This window comes from Bufo gargarizans, chromosome 1 (assembly GCF_014858855.1).
Source record: "Bufo gargarizans isolate SCDJY-AF-19 chromosome 1, ASM1485885v1, whole genome shotgun sequence".
NCBI lineage: Eukaryota > Metazoa > Chordata > Amphibia > Anura > Bufonidae > Bufo > Bufo gargarizans.
The window spans coordinates 289,152,675-289,172,258 of record NC_058080.1 but is presented as its reverse complement, the minus strand read 5'-3'; the positions used below and the strand labels follow the sequence as shown (position 1 = coordinate 289,172,258).

At 41.9% G+C, this 19,584-nt stretch overlaps 1 protein-coding gene across 2 annotated transcripts in view; it reads left to right on the top strand.

Moving 5' to 3' along the window:
• The window catches only part of RBPMS (RNA binding protein, mRNA processing factor), a 238,605-nt gene extending 222,695 nt beyond the window's left edge, over positions 1–15,910 (top strand). For both annotated transcript variants that reach the window (XM_044304518.1, XM_044304512.1), the window contains one exon: positions 14,885–15,910. The gene's annotated coding sequence lies outside the window, so the exon portion shown is untranslated. The remainder of the gene's footprint in view (positions 1–14,884) is intronic.
• Positions 15,911–19,584: the final 3,674 nt, after the last annotated feature.

The following is a 19,584-nucleotide window of genomic DNA, read 5'->3' as shown; positions in this document are numbered from 1 at the left end:
CAACGAATTTCCTTCAGCACTTGAAGCGGCATCACAGGCTCATGCAATAAAATAGAACTACCTAGCAATTTGAGCAAGATTGTCCTCCTCCCTGTTGGCATTTTAGTAGCCAGGCCACATCCATAATTAGTACTAGTGATGAGCGGGAGGTGCCATATTCGATTTTGAGATATTTCGCAAATATTCAATTGAAAATTTGTCTTATATTCGTCGATATCGAATATTCGTCATTATTCTATTTATCTCGAATAATATACGATTTTATTTTTTGCGTATTGCGATTTTCTTTAAACTGTATAAGGCAACTTTCATATTGGTTGGCTAATATGTGTATTTTACGAATATTCACTGTATTGCTATAACTTTGTTTTTTAGAATATTACGAATATTCTAAAATACGAAGTTATAGCAATATACCGAATATTCGTAAAATACACATAATTTAGCTAATATAGTTCTAAAATTTATTTTTTTATAGTAAATTTTTTTGTCTCTTCCGAACTTCATTTTTGGAAAAAATTGATGCTATAAAAAAATATATATACTGCACTCTATTAGCTAAATTGCAGTCCATATGTATATATTACAATATTCGCAATATTGCTATAACTTATTCAAAAAAATCTATTACGAATATTCGAAAAAACAAAGATATAGCAATATAGCGAATATTGTAATATATACATATAGACTGCAATTTAGCTAATATAGTGCTGTAGTATTTTTTTTTTATAATGTCCATTTTTTCCAAAAATTAAGCTCAGAAGAGACAAAAAAAATTTGACTATAAAAAAAAAGATTATAGCACTATATTAGCTAAATTGCAGTCTATATGTGTATTTTATGAATATTCGCTATATTGCAATAACTTAGTTTTTTTGAATATTCGTAATATACACATATAGACTGCAATTTAGCTAATATAGTGCTGTACATAAAGAGGAAAATTATAAATCAGTAATGATTTATAATTTCCCTCTTTATGTAGGATAGTTTGTTATGCGACAAATAGCCAATTACATATGCGTGTGGATTGGGTCGCATAAGGGCTGTATGCTATTGGGATGCCTTGGTTGAATAGACGAAGATATAGAATATAGCGCTATATTTGCTATATTCGACAATTCTACCAAGCCAACCGTAAGCAACTGTTGGCTTGGTAGAATTGTTGAATGTCAAATATAGCGCTATATTCTCTATCTTCGTCTATTCGACCAAGCCAACCCAATAGCATACAGCCCTTATGCGACGCGATTCACTCGCATATTTAATTGCCGATTTATCGCATAACATAAACTATCTTACATAAAGAGGAAAATTATAAATCAGTAACGATTCTCATTACTGATTTATAATTTTCCTCTTTATGTAAGATAGTTTGTTATGCGATAAATCGGCAATTAAATATGCGAGTGAATCGCATCGCATAAGGGCTGTATGCTATTGGGTTGGCTTGGTCGAATAGACGAAGATAGAGAATATAGCGCTATATTCGACAATTCTACCAAGCCAACCCATTAGTGATGGTAGTAATTTTTACTATCACAAAATTTGTGATACTAAATTACTAGCACTAATTTAGTGATATTAAAGTAAGTTACTAATATGACTAATGGGTTCAGAAGGAGAAAAAATTAATATTCGTTATAACTAATATATTTTAATATATTAGAAATATTCGCGAATTTACGAAGTTGTAATATTCGGACGAATATTTCGCTATTCGTATATTCGTGCTCATCCCTAATTAGTACATGGTCACTGTTGTCATCATCACTGTCAACACCATAAGCTACTGCTTCTCCTGCTCCACCTCTGCTCTAGCATCAGTCATCCATAATAGAATGTGTGGGCAGGAAATAACAAAATGCTGCCGCTACTACTTCAGCACACCCGTAGCAAGGGTTAATTATTGCTAAAAGGGTTAATGTAATTTATTTTAGGTGCTATATATCACACAGGGCTCAATATGGGAAAGCAAATAGGTAACATCTGGCAGCATTCTGGTATAGTCACCAGGGTCATGTGCTGGCCACACCCCTGTTTGGTTAGTTCTAACTAATTTAGAGATCAGTCTGGCTCGGACTGTGGATGAAGCTCTAGCTTGTGAGCCTGGCAGAAGCTGGTGGCAAGGAAAATTAATTTTCCCCAGGAAAAACACCATTCCTGTGAACTGAGAAGCTGCTAGAGCAAAAGCATTTGTGCCAGGAAACTAACCTTGAGAGAAATCAGGAAAGATATCCACAGACTGCTTAGGACCAGGCAGTGGCGTGCCCAGGGTGTTTGGCACCCAGGGCTGGTACTTTCTCTGGCACCCCCCCCCCCCCCCAATACTTGACCACATACCTCTTACATCCAGGGACGTCTCCTGTCATGTAGACCTTCTCTTTCCTCTTCTCCTCCATCAGACGTTAGACCGCCATGACAAATTCTTTCAGCCACATCTCGTCTCTACAGAGTTTGAAATACAGACACGTTAAATTTCTCTGTTTTTCCATCAACCTCCCCATCCTGGTGTCCCCACAGTGTCATCCTGCTGCCAACCCTCAATGTTGTGCCCCCCAATGCCCCAGGTACTATACTGCTGAAAAAAATTGTGACAATTTATCCAACTGGTGTAAAGTAGAACTGGATTTCCAAAAGAGCTGTCAAAAATCAAAGGTGGAATCTGATTGGTTGCTATGGGCAACTAACCCAGTTCTACTTTACACCAGTTTGATAAATTACCCCAAATGTCCCTATAGTGTCTACAGCCGTTATAATGTCCCCTAGAGTGCCCCCAGTAATAACACCCTGTATTGTGCTCCAGGTAATAATCCCTGTATAGTGTCCCCAGAAATACAAACCGGATTCCAAAAAAGTTGGGACACTATACAAATCGTGAATAAAAACTGAATGCAATGATGTGGAGGTGCCAACTTCTAATATTTTATTCAGAATAGAACATAAATCACGGAACAAAAGTTTAAACTGAGAAAATGTACCATTTTAAGCGAAAAATATGTTGAATCAGAATTTCATGGTGTCAACAAATCCCCAAAAAGTTGGGACAAGGCCATTTTCACCACTGTGTGGCATCTCCCCTTCTTCTTACAACACTCAACAGACGTCTGGGGACCGAGGAGACCAGTTTCTCAAGTTTAGAAATAGGAATGCTCTCCCATTCTTGTCTAATACAGGCCTCTAACTGTCCATTCGTCTTGGGCCTTCTTTGTTGCACCTTCCTCTTTATGATGCGCCAAATGTTCTCTATAGGTGAAAGATCTGGACTGCAGACTGGCCATTTCAGTACCCGGATCCTTCTCCTACGCAGCCATGATGTTGTGATTGATGCAGAATGTGGTCTGGCATTATCTTGTTGAAAAATGCAGGGTCTTCCCTGAAAGAGATGACGTCTGGATGGGAGCATATGTTGTGCTAGAACTTGAATATATTTTTCTGCATTAATGGTGCCTTTCCAGACATGCAAGCTGCCCATGCCACACGCACTCATGCAACCCCATACCATCAGAGATGCAGGCTTCTGAACTGAGCGTTGATAACAACTTGGGTTGTCCTTGTCCTCTTTGGTCCGGATGACATGGCGTCCCAGATTTCCAAAAAGAACTTTGAATCGTGACTCGTCTGACCACAGAACAGTCTTCCATTTTGCCACACTCCATTTTAAATGATCCCTGGCCCAGTGAAAACGCCTAAGCTTGTGGATTTTGCTTAGAAATGGCTTCTTCTTTGCACTGTAGAGTTTCAGCTGGCAACGGCGGATGGCACGGTGGATTGTGTTCACTGACAATGGTTTCTGGAAGTATTCCTGAGCCCATTCTGTGATTTCCTTTACAGTAGCATTCCTGTTTGTGGTGCAGTGTCATTTAAGGGCCCGGAGATCACGGGCATCCAGTATGGTTTTACGGCCTTGACCCTTACGCACAGAGATTGTTCCAGATTCTCTGAATCTTCGGATGATGTTATGCACAGTTGATGATGATAGATGCAAAGTCTTTGCAATTTTTCGCTGGGTAACACCTTTCTGATATTGCTCCACTATCTTTCTGCGCAACATAGAGACACTGCCACTCTGAGAAGCTCTTTATATACCCAATCATGTTGCCAATTGACCTAATTAGTGTTAATTGGTCTTCCAGCTCTTCGTTATGCTCAAATTTACTTTTTCCAGCCTCTTATTGCTACTTGTCCCAACTTTTTGGGGATTTGTTGACACTGTGAAAATTTGAATCAACGTATTTTTCCTTTAAAATGATACATTTACTCGGATTAAACGTTTGATCTGTCATCTACGTTCTATTACAAATAAAATATTGACATTTGCCATCTCCACATCATTGCATTCAGTTTTTATTCACAATTTGTTTAGTGTCCCAACTTTTTTGGAATCCGGTTTGTAATAGAATTGCCCCTACAGTGCCTCCACAATAACAACGCCCCCACGCTGCCCCATATAGTAATTTCCCCCACGCTGCCCCAATATAGTAATTTCCCCCCACACTGCCCCCACAAGAGTTTCCCCCATACAGTAATTTCCCCCACACTGCCCCATATAGTAATTTCCCCCCACAATGCCCCACACAGTAATTTCCCCCCCAATGCCCCCATACAGTAGTTTCCCCCACACTGCCTCCGTACAGTAGTTTCCCCCACACAGTAATTTCCTCCACACTGCCCCCACACAGTAGTTTCCTCCACACTGCCCCCATACAGTGGTTTCCCCCACACTGCCCCCACAGTAGTTTCCCCCACACTGCCCCTATACAGTAATTTCCTCCACACTGCCCCCACAGTAGTTTCCCCCCACACTGCCCCTATACAGTAATTTCTTCCACACTGCCCCACACAGTAGTTTCCTCCACACAGCCCCCATACAGAAATTTCCCCCACACAGTAGTGTCCCCCACACTACCCCCATACAGTATTTTCCCTCACACAGTAGTTTTCCCCACACTGCCCCCACAGTATTTCCCATACAGTATTTCCCTCACACTGCCCCCATACAGTAGTGTCCCCCACACAGTAGTTTCCCCCACACAGTATTTCCCTCACACTGCCCCATACAGTAGTGTCCCCAACAGTAGCTTCCTCCACATTGCCCATATAGTAATCCCTCCCATAATTACTACCCCCACATAGTAATCCCTCCCATGATAATTTGCCCCACACAGTATCCCACCATATTTCCCTCCCACATGTCCTCCTTTGTGCACCCCCCTCATGTCCCCATGTCCCCCAAAGTTAGCACATAAAAACCTGTAATGATGGAAGCGCTCATTGCTTCTGGGCCTGGCAGTGGCACCCCCGTGAGAGCCGGCACCCGGGGCGGACCTTCCCCCCCCCCCCCCCCCCCCGTCACGCCACTGGGACCAGGTGAGTTCATGTGCAGGGACATTAAAGATCCTTGGACTTTGCTGCATGTGGAACAGGTTGTAGCCTCTGGTGCCTACTACATTTTTGAGAGACTTGCATGCCTGTGGTCAATTTGGAAAGATTGCAAAGTGCTTAGAACAAGAATCGGGGATTACCACTACCATCATTGCCACTGCCTATACACAGCCATTAGGAGAAGCAAGCTCATTTTCATCACTAAACTGGGCTTTGTCTTTGTCTTCAATATTCAACATCCCTGATCTCCTGCTTTGCACCCTTTTAACCATTCACCATCAAGGGAACTCCCACCTAACAGGAGGCAGGAGCCTCAAATCCAGGGTGTGCCTGAAGTAAAAAATGTGCGCCCTCCATTCGCTACATGGCCTAGGGAGAGCCCGGGTGAGGACTGCTACCATGAACTGTGAGTACTACTACCACCATTATAGTCACAACCACTCCTCCAATCCTCTCTTTTCTGGGTACCCCTACACAGCCACACATCTTCTGCTAGCAACTCTACCTTGCATGGTATGACAAATCTAAAACTGCTCCCAAAAAAGGGATAATTTTTTTGACGACTTTTGCAAAAAGCCATTGATTCTTCACTTTCTAGACCAAAATAAAACAAGCCATTTCTTCCTATGATATCACCAAGTTTATATAAACACCGAAAGGTCTGCCGCCACAAAGGGATAATTTTTTGAACTTTTTTTTATTTTGAAAGTCATAAATCCAACAGCGCAGTGTGTTATTAAACAGGCTGTTTCTCACCGGCTACCATCTGTTTACCTAAAGCCATATACAGTGGATATAAAAAGTCTACACACCGCTGTTAAAATGTCAGGTTTCTGTGATGTAAAAAAATTTGACAAAGATAAATAATTTCAGAACTTTTTACACCTTTAGGCCCACACTTTATTCACACGTCCGCAATTTCGGTCCGCATTTGCGGAACGGAATTGCGGACCGATTCATTTCTATGGGGCCGAACGATGTGCGGCCCGCCTTCGGGAATGCGGACCCGCACTTCCGGGTCCACATTCCCGTTCCCGAAAAAAATAGAACATGTCCTATTCTTGTCCGCAATTGCCGTGTCCGTGTTTTGCGGATCCGCAGATCCGCAAAACACCATACGGACATGTGAATGGAGCCTTAATGTGACCTATAAACTGTAACACTCAATTGAAAAACAAACTAAAATCTTTTAGGTGGAGGGAAGAAAGCAAATAATGTGGTTGCATAAGTGTGCACACCCTCTTATAACTGGTGATATAGCTGTGTTCAGAATTAAGCAGTCACATTCTAAATCATGTTAAATAGGAGTCAGCATACACCTGCCATCATTAAAAGTGCTTCTGATTAACCCCAAATAAAGTTCAGCTGCTCTAGTTGGTCTTTCCTGAAATTTTCTTAGTCGCGTGCCACAGCAAAAGCCATGGTCCACAGAGAGCTTCCAAAGCATCAGAGGGATCTCATTGTTAAAAGGTATCAGTCAGGAGAAGGGTAGAAAAGAATTTCCAAGGCATTAGATATACCATGGAACACAGTGAAGACATCATCAAGTGGAGAAAATATGGCACAACAGTGACATTACCAAGAACTGGACGTCCCTCCAAAATTGATGAAAAGACGAGAAGAAAACTGGTCTGGGAGGCTACCAAGAGGCCTACAGCAACATTAAAGATGCTGCAGGAATATCTGGCAAGTACTGGCTGTGTGGTACATGTGACAACAATCTCCTGTATTCTTCAGATGTCTGGGCTATGGGGTAGAGTAGCAAGACGAAAGCCTTTTCTTATGAAGAAAAACATCCAAGCCAGGCTACATTTTTCAAAAACACATCTGAAGTCTCCCAAAAGCATGTGGGAAAAGGTGTTATGGTCTGATGAAACCAAGGTTGAACTTTATGGCCATAATTCCAAAAATTATGAACAGTTCCAAGAACTTCATCTTTCAGCATGACAACGACCCAAAGCATACATCCAAATCAACAAAGGAATGGCTTCACCAGAAGATGATTAAAGTTTTGGAATGGCCCAGCCAGAGCCCAGACCTAAATCCGATTGAAAATCTGTGGGGTGATCTGAAGAGGGCTGTGCACAGGAGATGGCCTCACAATCTGACAGGTTTGGAGTGTTTTTGCAAAGAAGAGTGGGCAAATCTTGGCAAGTCAAAATGTGCCATGCTGATAGACTCATACCCAAAAAGACTGAGTGCTGTAATAAAATCAAAAGGTGCTTCAACAAAGTATTAGTTTAAGGGTGTGCACACTTATGCAACCATATTATTTTATTTTTATATTTTTTCTTCCCTCCACCTAAAAGATTTCAGTTTGTTTTTCAATTGAGTTGTACAGTTTATAGGTCACATTAAGGCCTCATGCACACGACCGTTGTGTGCATCCGTGGCCGTTGTGCCGTTTTCAGTTTTTTTTCGCGGACCCATTGACTTTCAATTGGTCCGTGGAAAAATCGGAAAATGCACCGTTTTGCAGCCGAGGCCGTGATCCGTGTATCCTGTCCGTCAAAAAAATATGACCTGTCCTATTTTTTTGACGGACAACGGTTCACGGACCCATTCAAGTCAATGGGTCCGTGAAAGAACACGGATGCACACAAGATTGGCATCCGTGTCCGTGATCCGTGGCCGTAGGTTGCTTTCATACAGACGGATCCGAAGATCCGTCTGCATAAAAGCTTTTTCTGATCTAAGTTTTCACTTCGTGAAAACTCATTTCCGACAGTATATTCTAACACAGAAGCGTTCCCATGGTGATGGGGACGCTTCTAGTTAGAATACACTGCAAACTTTGTACAAGACTGCCCCCTGCTGCCTGGCAGCACCCGATCTCTTACAGGGGGATATGATAGCACAATTAACCCCTTCAGGTGCGGCACCTAAAGGGGTTAATTGTACTATCATATTCCCCTGTAAGAGATCAGGGCTGCCAGGCAGCAGGGGGCAGACCCCCCCCCCCCTCCCCAGTTTGAATATCGTTGGCGGCACAGTGTGCGCCCACCATCGCCCCCCCCCCCTCCCTCTATTGTAATAAATCGTTGGTGGCAGTGTGCGCCCACCATCGCCCCCCCCTCCCTCCCTCTATTGTATTAAATCGTTGGTGGCACAGTGTGCCAACCACCATCGCCCCCCCCTCCCTCTATAGCAGTAACATTGGTGGCAGTGTGCGGTCTCCCATTCCCCCCCCCCCTCATTGGTGGCAGCGGAGTTCCGATCGGAGTCCCAGTTTAATCGCTGGGGCTCCGATCGGTAACCATGGCAACCAGGAAGCTACTGCAGCCCTGGTTGCCATGGTTACTTAGCAATAGTACAACAGTAGAAGATTCATACTTACCCCTGCTTGCTGCTGCGATGTCTGTGTCCGGCCGGGAGCTCCTCCTACTGGTAAGTGACAGTTCTTTAGCAATGCGCCGCACAGACCTTTCACTTACCAGTAGGAGGAGCTCCCGGCCGGTCACAGACATCGCAGCAGCAAGCAGGTAAGTATGAATCTTCTACTGTTGTACTATTGCTAAGTAACCATGGCAACCAGGGCTGCAGTAGCGTCCCGGTTGCCATGGTTACCGATCGGAGCCCCAGCGATTAAACTCCGATCGGAACACCGCTGCCACCAATGATGGGGGGGGGGTTAATGGGAGGCCGCACACTGCCACCAATGTTACTGCTATAGAGGGAGGGGGGGGGCGATGGTGGTTGGCACACTGTGCCACCAACGATTTAATACAATAGAGGGAGGGAGGGGGGGCGATGGTGGGGGCACACTGTGCCACCAACGATTTATTACAATAGAGGGAGGGAGCGATGGTGGGCGCACACTGTGCCACCAACGATATTCAAACTGGGGAGGGGGGGGGTCTGCCCCCTGCTGCCTGGCAGCCCTGATCTCTTACAGGGGAATATGATAGCACAATTAACCCCTTTTAGGTGCCGCACCTGAAGGGGGGCAGTCTTGTACAAAGTTTGTAGTGTATTCTAACCTGAAGCGTCCCCATCACCATGGGAACGCCTCTGTGTTAGAATATACTGTCGGATCTGAGGTTCACGAAGTAGCTCATATCTGACAGTATATTCTAACATAGAGGCGTTCCCATGGTGATGGGGACGCTTCAAGTTAAAATATACCATCGGATTGGAGAAAACTCCAATCCGATGGTATAAAAGAACTCCAGACTTTACATTGAAAGTCAATGGGGACGGATCCGTTTGAAATGGCACCATATTGTGTCAACATCAAACGGATCCGTCCCCATTGACTTGCATTGTAATTCAGGACGGATCCGTTTGGCTCCGCACGGCCAGGCGGACACCAAAACGACTTTTTTTTCATGTCCGTGGATCCTCCAAAAATCAAGGAAGACCCACGGACGAAAAAACGGTCACGGATCACGGACCCACGGGCCCCGTTTTTGCGGACCGTGAAAAAAAACTGTCGTGTGCATGAGGCCTAAAGGTGGAAAAAGTTCTGAAATGATTTATCTTTGTCTCATTTTTTACATCACAGAAACCTGACATTTTAACAGGGGTGTGTAGACTTTTTATATCCACTGTATGTTGCTTTAAGTTTGACATTACTAATGCTGTCTTCACATTAAAGAGCTTGAAAGTGGTTGAATACAGCCCTAGGAGACCTCAGAGTGTCATACATGGCTTTTCATGGCAATTAGGGTACTGTCAATACGAGTCAAATTTATTTGGACCAAATCGAATCTGATGGCCAGAATGATAGAATTGGAACCAAATTGAATTTGAGGAAATTTGTTCATCTTTAGTCAGCAGTATATTACCGGCTAGGAAGGGGTTAATCAACAGCGTTTATCAGTAATGTCAATGCCAGAAGAGGTTGACAGATTTATGTTTTGTTATAAAACAGAATATGCTATAAAAAGCTTAACAAAGTGAATCAAGATGCTCGTAAGTGCTCAGAGAACTTACCTCATCCTCACAAATTACACAGATACTCAGAGTTTTCCGGGTTTTACGCTATTTACTTAATGATTCACTTGAATTTGAAATTTGGTGCCAAAGATTAGGACAGATTATAACAGAGCTGCAGGTTAGAACTGATCCCAGTTTAATGTTTCAGATATTTATTTCATTTTAGCAAATTGATTAATCTACATACAACTTTATGCTTTACCCTGGGTTCACACCTGAGCGTTCCTCAAACGCGCGTTTTACACGCGTTTTTGTCGCTCGTTTTTTGTAATAGTAAACGCGCGTTTGACGCGCGTTTGTGTCATTGACTGCAGTGTCCTATGGCCACAAACGCGCGTCAAAACGCCCCAAAGAAGCTCAAGTACTTGTTTGAGCGTCGGGCGTTTTACAGCGCGTTCGTACGCGCTGTAAAACGCCCAGGTGTGAACCCTTTCCATAGGGAAGCATTGGTTTTCATGTCTTAAGCGTTTTACAGCGCGTTTGAACGCGCTGTAAAACGCTCAGGTGTGAACCCAGGGTTAGGGTTTCATATAATGTGCTTCAGAACCAACGCTCTGGTAGCTGATGGGCTGGAAAGCCTTCTAAAACCTACACTCTTCTTACACTTCAAGAACTGTACTCAGAAGAATAAAAACATGTTTCTCTGAATTTATTATTTTACCATACATATAAAATGCTTCCAGGTCCTCATATATTATTGGGGCTCTGCTATATTATGGGGCCTGTTTGTAGAGCAGAACATGATATTGTTAAATGGATACGCACTACTCTTAGTTGGATGGAGATCTACCGGCTTCCTTGCCCCATCAATTTCAATGAGCCCTATGAATTAAAATACAATTCTGTAGCAGATTACAGTTAAATTCTGGGGGTCCCTGCAGTAGGGTACTTTATTTCCCTGTAATGCTGGTGGGGGTTGCCCTACAATTAATTATTATTATATACATTTTATATATCTTAACATGTTTGTCATTTACATGCTGTTAAAAAAATGATCAAGTGAAGAGTTGTGACATTTTACTTGCATAGTATGGCGCCACCTGGTGTTCAAAGTGTACAGAAATGTGCACATCTACCGAATGAGCTAGGTGCTGCCGGTCACACTACTTCCCTACAGACAGTTCTCTGCATAGTGATCAGCCAATAAAAATAGATTTCTGCGCTGCCTGTCAGAGAAGGACCAGAGACTCCACAGAAGCATGATAGTGTAGCTGAGAAGACTCCTTCTGCAGGGAAAGTAAGAAGGGACTGTGTTGCTAGCTTCCAGAGGGGGAAGGAAACTGATACTGTTCAGAGTCCATCCCCAGCAGCACCTGGGGTAAATAAAATGAGGTAAAAGTTAATTTTTATCCTAGAAGTACTGTAAGAAAAAACATAAAAATGGCATGATCTAAATTTAAATTGGTAGCTAGAGTAAAGGTCCTTTTACACAGACAGAGGATTTGCTCCTCAAAATAGGAAGAGTTCAAACCCCCTGTTTACATGGCGAGTAGTGCAGGTAACAATCATTTTTATGTCTATATAAAAGATGCAATCAGCAATAAACAAGTGTTTTATCGTTTGATCAGCGTAAACATGCTGAGCGATGAGGAACATTCGTTCTTACGAAAGTTCATTCAGCATATCACTGGCCCATCTAAAAGAGCTTTATGGGGTTGATTTGAAGTTATTCCCTATCCACCTAATAGGTAGTAACTAGCTGATCTGTCGGGACCTACTGCTGCGAGCCCCCACCGATCCCAAGAATGAGGGTCCTGCTCCCCTGATTTGATGGAGCAGCAGGTCGAGCATGCATCCTGACACTCCATTCATTCTTTATGGGACTGCCAGAGGTAGCAGGCAATTCTAAAGGCATTCCGTTATACATTCCGTCATAGAATTGCGTTATGGTCCATGGTAGCGGAATCCATAACGCAATTCTGCCTTTACCACCAAACGAAGTGCAAACAAATTTCATAACATGAAATTCGCTCATATCTAAATCAGGACCAAGCATTCCTATCAGGACCAACCATGTAAGCTTCAGTCTTTTGCTTCTAGTCTGATGAAAGTTACCATTATCTTGTAATTCTGTGCTGGAAACCAGTTCCGGACAATTACACTTTCTGGGTTAATTGGCAGGAAATCTTTGATGGGATTTTCCTAATATCTAAGAAATGAAGTAGATATATTCTTATGGCACAGACAGTGGTGGGAAGCCTGTTACTTCTCATAGTATAGGAGTCTAACAGTTTCCTTTGTAGTATAACAGTGGTAGATCAGAGACAACATCACGATGACTAATACACTAAATAAAACAGCTATAACAGTACAGAATATATAGAATATGAGAAAAGCACATTATGCTCCACACATTCAGTTTTTTAGTGGAAGAATAATTTGGCAGACAACACAAAATATCTATCACTGACATGTCTGCTTATTTTTTTTATCTCCGCTTTGCTTTAAAGTACACTTGTCAGTAGGATCAACCCTATAAAATTGTTCCTGAAAATAAAAATAAAAATTGTATTACCATATGCAAATGAAGGTATCAGTGCACTGACGGTGGCACATCAGCTCCTCAACTTTCTAGGGTTCTGAAACCCTCATTTGCACACAGAATAGCGTTTTTTTTTTTTTCTTGGGAACAGCTCAACTGATTTTCACAAGGCAGGTATTTTAATCAGCAGGATCAACCCTGCTAGGCAATATGCCTTGTGACGGGAGCTCTTTAAAGGAGGTGTCTCCTTAAGATGTCATAGATGGAGTTTCCCTGCTTAGATCCACCTCTATGAAGTCAAAATTGAGACCTACCATTCATCTGGTGACTATAATTTACTTCCAGATTATAACAATCTCTCCTGGTCATGTGATGAGCACATAGGTCCAGGACTGATTACAGTTCCAGCACAGTTCTGTCGGAGAAACTGATGACTTGTTTGATCATAGGACCAGGACAGATTTGTCTCCAGAGGATGTATGCACTGACTATTTCCAATCAATGGTGCAAAGTCCTCATCTGTGATTTGAGTCACATTGGACACAGAAAATGTCATTCACTTCACAGTCCTTTAATATTGTATTTTGATGGATCTATTTTTCAAGCAATCTAGAAAACCAGTGCTAGTGACAGTGGGCGATATGTTTTCACTAAAACTATAATGGTATACCATTAAAAAAAATCGTCAAGACAGTCCCTTTCTGTAAGTTCAGTCAGGAGTCCCCTCTAAGAGCCAGAGCCGAGAGCCACCAAGTGAGGGAGACACCTGCTCTGATGGGGCCAACTAATCCATTCATTCAATGGGCAGCCATTCATTTGACAGCAGCAGGGGAAATGTGCAACCTGAGGGACCTTCCCTCAGCGCTGTGGGTTCCAGAAATCAAACCCACAGTGATTAGCTAATCACCGGGATAGATATAATTGTAGAAAGGAACTTCTTTAATACCAGAAAAAGTAGACCGGTAATTAACTCTTTTAGGACCTTGCGATTTTATTTTTCTATTTGTTTTTTACTAACTGCCTTCCTGGAGCCATAACTTTTTCACTTTTCCATTCACATGGAAGGCAAGTTGTACTTTCTAATGGCACAATTTACTATTCCATATAATGTAGTGGAAATTCCGAATGGTGTGGAATTGGTAAAAAATTCTGCCAGTTTTATGGGATTAGTTTTGTGGTATAACTGACCCTTGCCATTATTATGAAAACCATAACTTTTGTATAGTTAGGTCTACGAAGCTGTGTGTGCTAATTTTTTATTTATACCATTTTAGAGTGTGTATGACTTTCTGATCACTTTTTATTCCATTTTTTTTATGAGGTGAACTGACAAAAAAAATGCTGAATCGGCCATTTAGATTTTTTTCCATTACGCCATTCACCATATGAGATAAATATTTTTATATTAGTACAGGCATTTTTTTTTATTTGGCGATAACCATGATATTAATTTTTTTATTGTGAGGAAAGGAGGGTGATTTGAATTTTAATATTTCTAATAATTTTTTAAAACCTTTTTTTTTCTCCAAGGCATCTAAGGATTAAAATGCCTACCATCGGCATTATTGCCGATCGCAGACATTAGCCCTGGGTGTCTGCTGTTTAAAAAAGCAGACACCTGGCAGCTTTTTTTTTTTTTTTTAAGACCAGAGGTCCGAAAAGGGTTAAAGGTAATTCTTTTGTAATATATGAATCTGACTTCTCGGTGTTTTCAATAATGGAAGTGGCACCCAGCCAACGGGACAAGAGCCAAGGGACCACTTTTGGTAGGTAATAATCACTGTATACTTTGAACTCCCCACAAGGTCTGCCATTTTCAAAATGCTGTGAACCAGTCAAGGTCCTTACACGTGTCCATTTTTCCTGCTTTCAACACCAGAGCTTGAACAACTGGTGTAGGATTGCCAAGGTGTAGGATTTAGGACTGCAAGTGAACATGGTCATTCTCAATGTTATTCACTTTTAATTTTATGGCTGATCAGTGTATATAGAAATGATGAATTGTGGTGGAAGGTTTGGCATATACTAAACTACACCATCGTTTTCTAACATTTCTCTCATTTTTTTCACATACAGGCTACTACAGGTTACAACAACTGAAGACAACCCATCACCATTACATCATTATTCCTTCAAGATCTGACCAAGCCTCCATCACACATCTGCCTTGTCAAACTGACATGCAAGTGAATATCCCCTTCCCCTTGTACACTGTAAAGAACTTCAAGTGCCTTATATGAAAGCTTGGCTTGCTATTCATTGCGGGCTAACCCTAAGAGAACCATCTGGGGGCATGTAACTAGCAGTCTCCATCCTCCAAAAATCTACTGTGTTGAGAGACTTTGTCTAATACTTGTAATTAAAGAAAAAAATCTATTTTTTTTCTTAAATTTAAGCTGCATGTTTATGAATATTAAGATATGTTTAAAGGAAAGAAAAGAGAACTGTATTTTTCCAATATGGAGATTCTGTCTGTGCTATTTGTGTGGGCTGTACATATTTCATGCACTAGATCAGCATGTGCCCAGTATTATTTTGCCTTGTACCATTATAACCATACCGGGAACTAATCAGAGTAGAGAAGCAATTTCTAGTTGTACTTAATGTTATAAAGTAAGAAGTGGTTTATTTAATATAATTCTCTGTGAATTTGTTGTATGTGAATTATGTTGTATTCGAAACCTGTGGAAAGTGCAGTTAATAGAATTCCTTTACTGGATCCCCCTCCCCCAGATTGGGCTGACACATTCCTGGTGATAATGTCCGCTTTCTTCTCCATCCTAATCTTTATCAGTAAACGTGGGGAAGGTATCTCCCCATTTACCATTGTAGTGCATCTCAATCACATGGCTGAATCGATTCAATCTACAATTGTGGTGTGAGGGCTGATTCACATGACCATGCTCGGTCCAGGAAACACAGTCGATGTGTTGGGCGCATCTCCTGGGCCTACAACGGCTCCCTTGACCCAAACGGACTTCATCATGATGTTTCAGTCAGTTCCTATCAAATCTTGGGTCTATTGTACTGTACCCACATGAGGAATTGACTGCGTCATAGTGATTTATGATAGTCAGATCCTATCCGCTTGCAGGTCTATTGTACTGTACTCACTTGATGATGTAAGTACAGTACAATAGACCCGTGTTCAGATAGGAACTGACTGCATCATAAATCACTGATGCAGTCAGTTCATCATGTGAGTACAGTACAATAGACCTGCAATCTGATAGGAACTAACTGTCTCATAAATCACTATATATACATAAATGCAGTCATTCTGGGTCTGGAGAGCCGCGGTTGGTTCGGCAGTTGCGGCCAACACACAGACCATGTTTCCTTGACACATCAAAAACTCAATCCCCGCTGCCATGATGACTACTTTGTCTCACATATATCCAGTGTCAGTCCTAACAAAAACCAGATACTTTAAAGGGTCACTTCCACCCTTCCAGTTTTTTTTATCACATATTACCCTATATGTGAATATTCTTTGTATTTTTTTAACACAAAATAGGGGGATGGTTTTCTAAATCTAATTTTTTAAGACACTCCATGGATTCTAGTTTCTGTCCAAGCTCTTATCTTATTTTCTTTCTGAACTTTTAGCAGAAAGGTTCACTTGGGTACTCTTATTGAGTCACCACCCCTCACTCCTCCCTGGTCTGACAGTTAGTGGGAGATTACTGCAAAGGAAGGACCTTATTTTGTATTATTTATTTTTTTCCCCACTTTCTGATGGAAGTGCCCCTTTAACATACATATTAATGCAATGAATATAATCTGTTCTTGTATTAGCTTCATACTGAATGTAGATCACATTATGTGCAATATCCATAACTTACGATAAATCCGTTGTGTAATGAGTTTGTTTCTTCTATAGACACATGTGGTATATTTATATGGCTACATTCAAGGTCATATATACCATAGAGACAAACCATGTAGGAGATCATATTAGGTGGTGAGAACCTTAGAGGATTCCCCTGTGCACAGAAACTGTATTGTTAGCATAGGAAGTTGACCTAATGGCTATGCAAAGGATATGAAGAAGGGCAACAAACATCAGGCCTATGTGACAAAACTTGCCACCATAATGGACGACCCATTTTTGACCATTTACATGCCCACCTCTCTTCGGTTTATCCCAATAAGCATAATTAAATTTCTGTTATTTAAGAAAAATACTGATTATCATTTCAATATCTGGACCCTCCAGTAACACACCCCTCCCAAGTTAAATGTTCTTTGGGAGCCAACCCATTTATCACCTCTCTAGAACAGGTTAAATGTATGATAACGGAACCCCCCCCCCCCCAATCACGAGAACCTACCATAGGTGATAAATAAGGTTTATAGGAAAACCCCATTAAAACAACCATTTTGTGAACTGTTTTCTGAGTGTTTTATATTTATACCTATGATCTATCTTCAGGATAAGTCACCAGTATGTGATCATTGAGGGTCCAATTCCCGGTACCTCCACCAGTTATTTCAAGAGGCTACAGCACTCCAGTGAGCACTGCGGTCTCCAAGCATAGCATTATCCATTGGATAGCTGTGCTTGGTATTGCGGATCAGCCCTTTTCATTTGAATGGGACCAAGCTGCACCTAGGTCATGTGACCAATGAACGTGACTGGCTTAGAAAGAGACCTGCCTCTTCAATCAGCTGAAAGGCGAGGGGTGCTTGGACTCGGACCCCCACCAATCAGATACTCGGGACCTATCTTAGGATAGGTTATCAGTATTAAACACTTGGACAACCCTTTTGAGAAAATCAACTGTGAACATCAGCTATGCAGTGTGCCAACAATGCCCCATAGAGATATCGACAGTTCATCCTGGATCATTACCTACTTCTGTTGTGTACTGACAAACTGTTAAGTTTAGTTAGATATTTCTTTAAAAAATGAATATAGACTTATAGCCACTCTGGAGTCTGGACCAAAACAAGAACATCTGTTTTTAAGTTTATGGTTATAGTTTATTTTGAGAAGTTCCAGGTTTGATGATTGTCAGCCATTCGGTGGTTAGCAAGTGGCCAGTAGATGGTCTAGAAGACTACAGTATCAACCACCTGTTTCAGCATGCTCAGTTTTGACCTTATGTCTCCTTCCATAAGATTTATAGCATAGGATTTGTATAGATCTTGGACAGTTCTTGCCTGCAACTGTACACTAAGCATTCCTAAACTATAGCAGCCTAAGCAGCAGCTATAGGACCCTCAATGAGTGGCACTTGGCACATCTGTGTCTCTTTACTTCCACTGTTTGCTGCTAAAATTCACGTCGCATGGTAAGACGGAACGTTTGATTCATGCTATAAAATGTCTTCTGCGTGTCTTTCTTAGCTTATTAGCTCAGTTTGTCAGTGTCAGCAAGTGACTTTGTGTAGGGGATTTAAGCTTTGTTGTGGTGCCCACCGCTTACTAGCTGTACCCCTGCATGTTTTTACAAATGCAAATCTCAATTAAGGTGGTTGTGCTGTAAAAAAGGATAGGAGATAAATATATTATTGAAGGGGGTGCAACCTCTGGGACCCCTACCTATGTGAACGGGTCCTGTGACCCCCCATTTGAATGAAGTGGACTTCTTGTCTATGAACTATAATCTAGTCAGTCTTTATGGAGCTGCCAGAGATGGTTGAGTACAGTGCTCGCCTATCTCCACCATTTCCATAGACTTTGAATGGATCTGTGGTCACACATGCACTCTACTCTATTACTGAATTCAAAAGGGGGGGGGGGGACATAGGACTCTTTTCTTATGTGATAGGTGATGAGCCCAGTGGTCGCACATACAGCAATTGTACATTGATATAGGTGCTAAATATTTTTTGCAGGCTAAACCCTTTAAGAATGTGTTTGCTTAAAGCCATACTGACCGCTTTATCAAAGCAGTTGTCCATCATAATCACATTTACAACAGACCAACAAAAATGTCTTCCAGCAATAGTCGCACTATGTGCATGGGCTGTGTCTGGTGGTATTACAGATGAGCCCTATGTAGAAATACAACATACTGAGTTATGATACTATTTTCTCAATATGCATATTAGGCCTTTGGTGCAATGAGGATGTCACTATTGCTCTTGTTGCCTTCCAAGCTCCACTCCTTTCTGTGGCCAAGGCAATGGTAAAACAAAGGGGGGGAGGGGATGGCATGGCCACAGAAAGGAGTGGAGCTCTGATGCAACAAGAGCAATGGTGACACCCTCATTGCCGCAAAAGCCTAATGTGCATATTAAGAAAAAGTAACTCTGAACATTTTTTTTAATTACATAAACCACAGCTACGTGTCTATGCAAACAATTGGATAGGGAGGTCACTGTGTATAGAGACTTAGTGTCAATGCTCCATGGGAAAATAACCCCCAAACAACTGCCTGCGGATGGATATTTGGCTTGACTGTTTTCCCTTGTCAGGTCCCAAGGCTTGTTAAAAAGTCAGACTTTGATTCATAGGGAACCACTTCTATAAGGTGTCACTAGTGAGCTGGTTCTCTTTCCCTGGGAGATACCTCTTTGCCTACCTACAGTTGGAAGCACAGCCTACCAGTCATTGATATTGAGTAGCATACAAAAGGGGTGTAGCTTCAAGATCAATTCCTCCCCATCTGGTATCAATAGCTGGATCTCAGACTACATGCCCCAATCAAACCACTTCTCTGACTGCATTCATTCCATAGCAAATGCAGGCAGCAATGGACTAATCTTCCCTGCTGCTTCTGACCTCCAGCCTGCAAAGCAAATACTGTGGGGGGGTGAAGACCATTT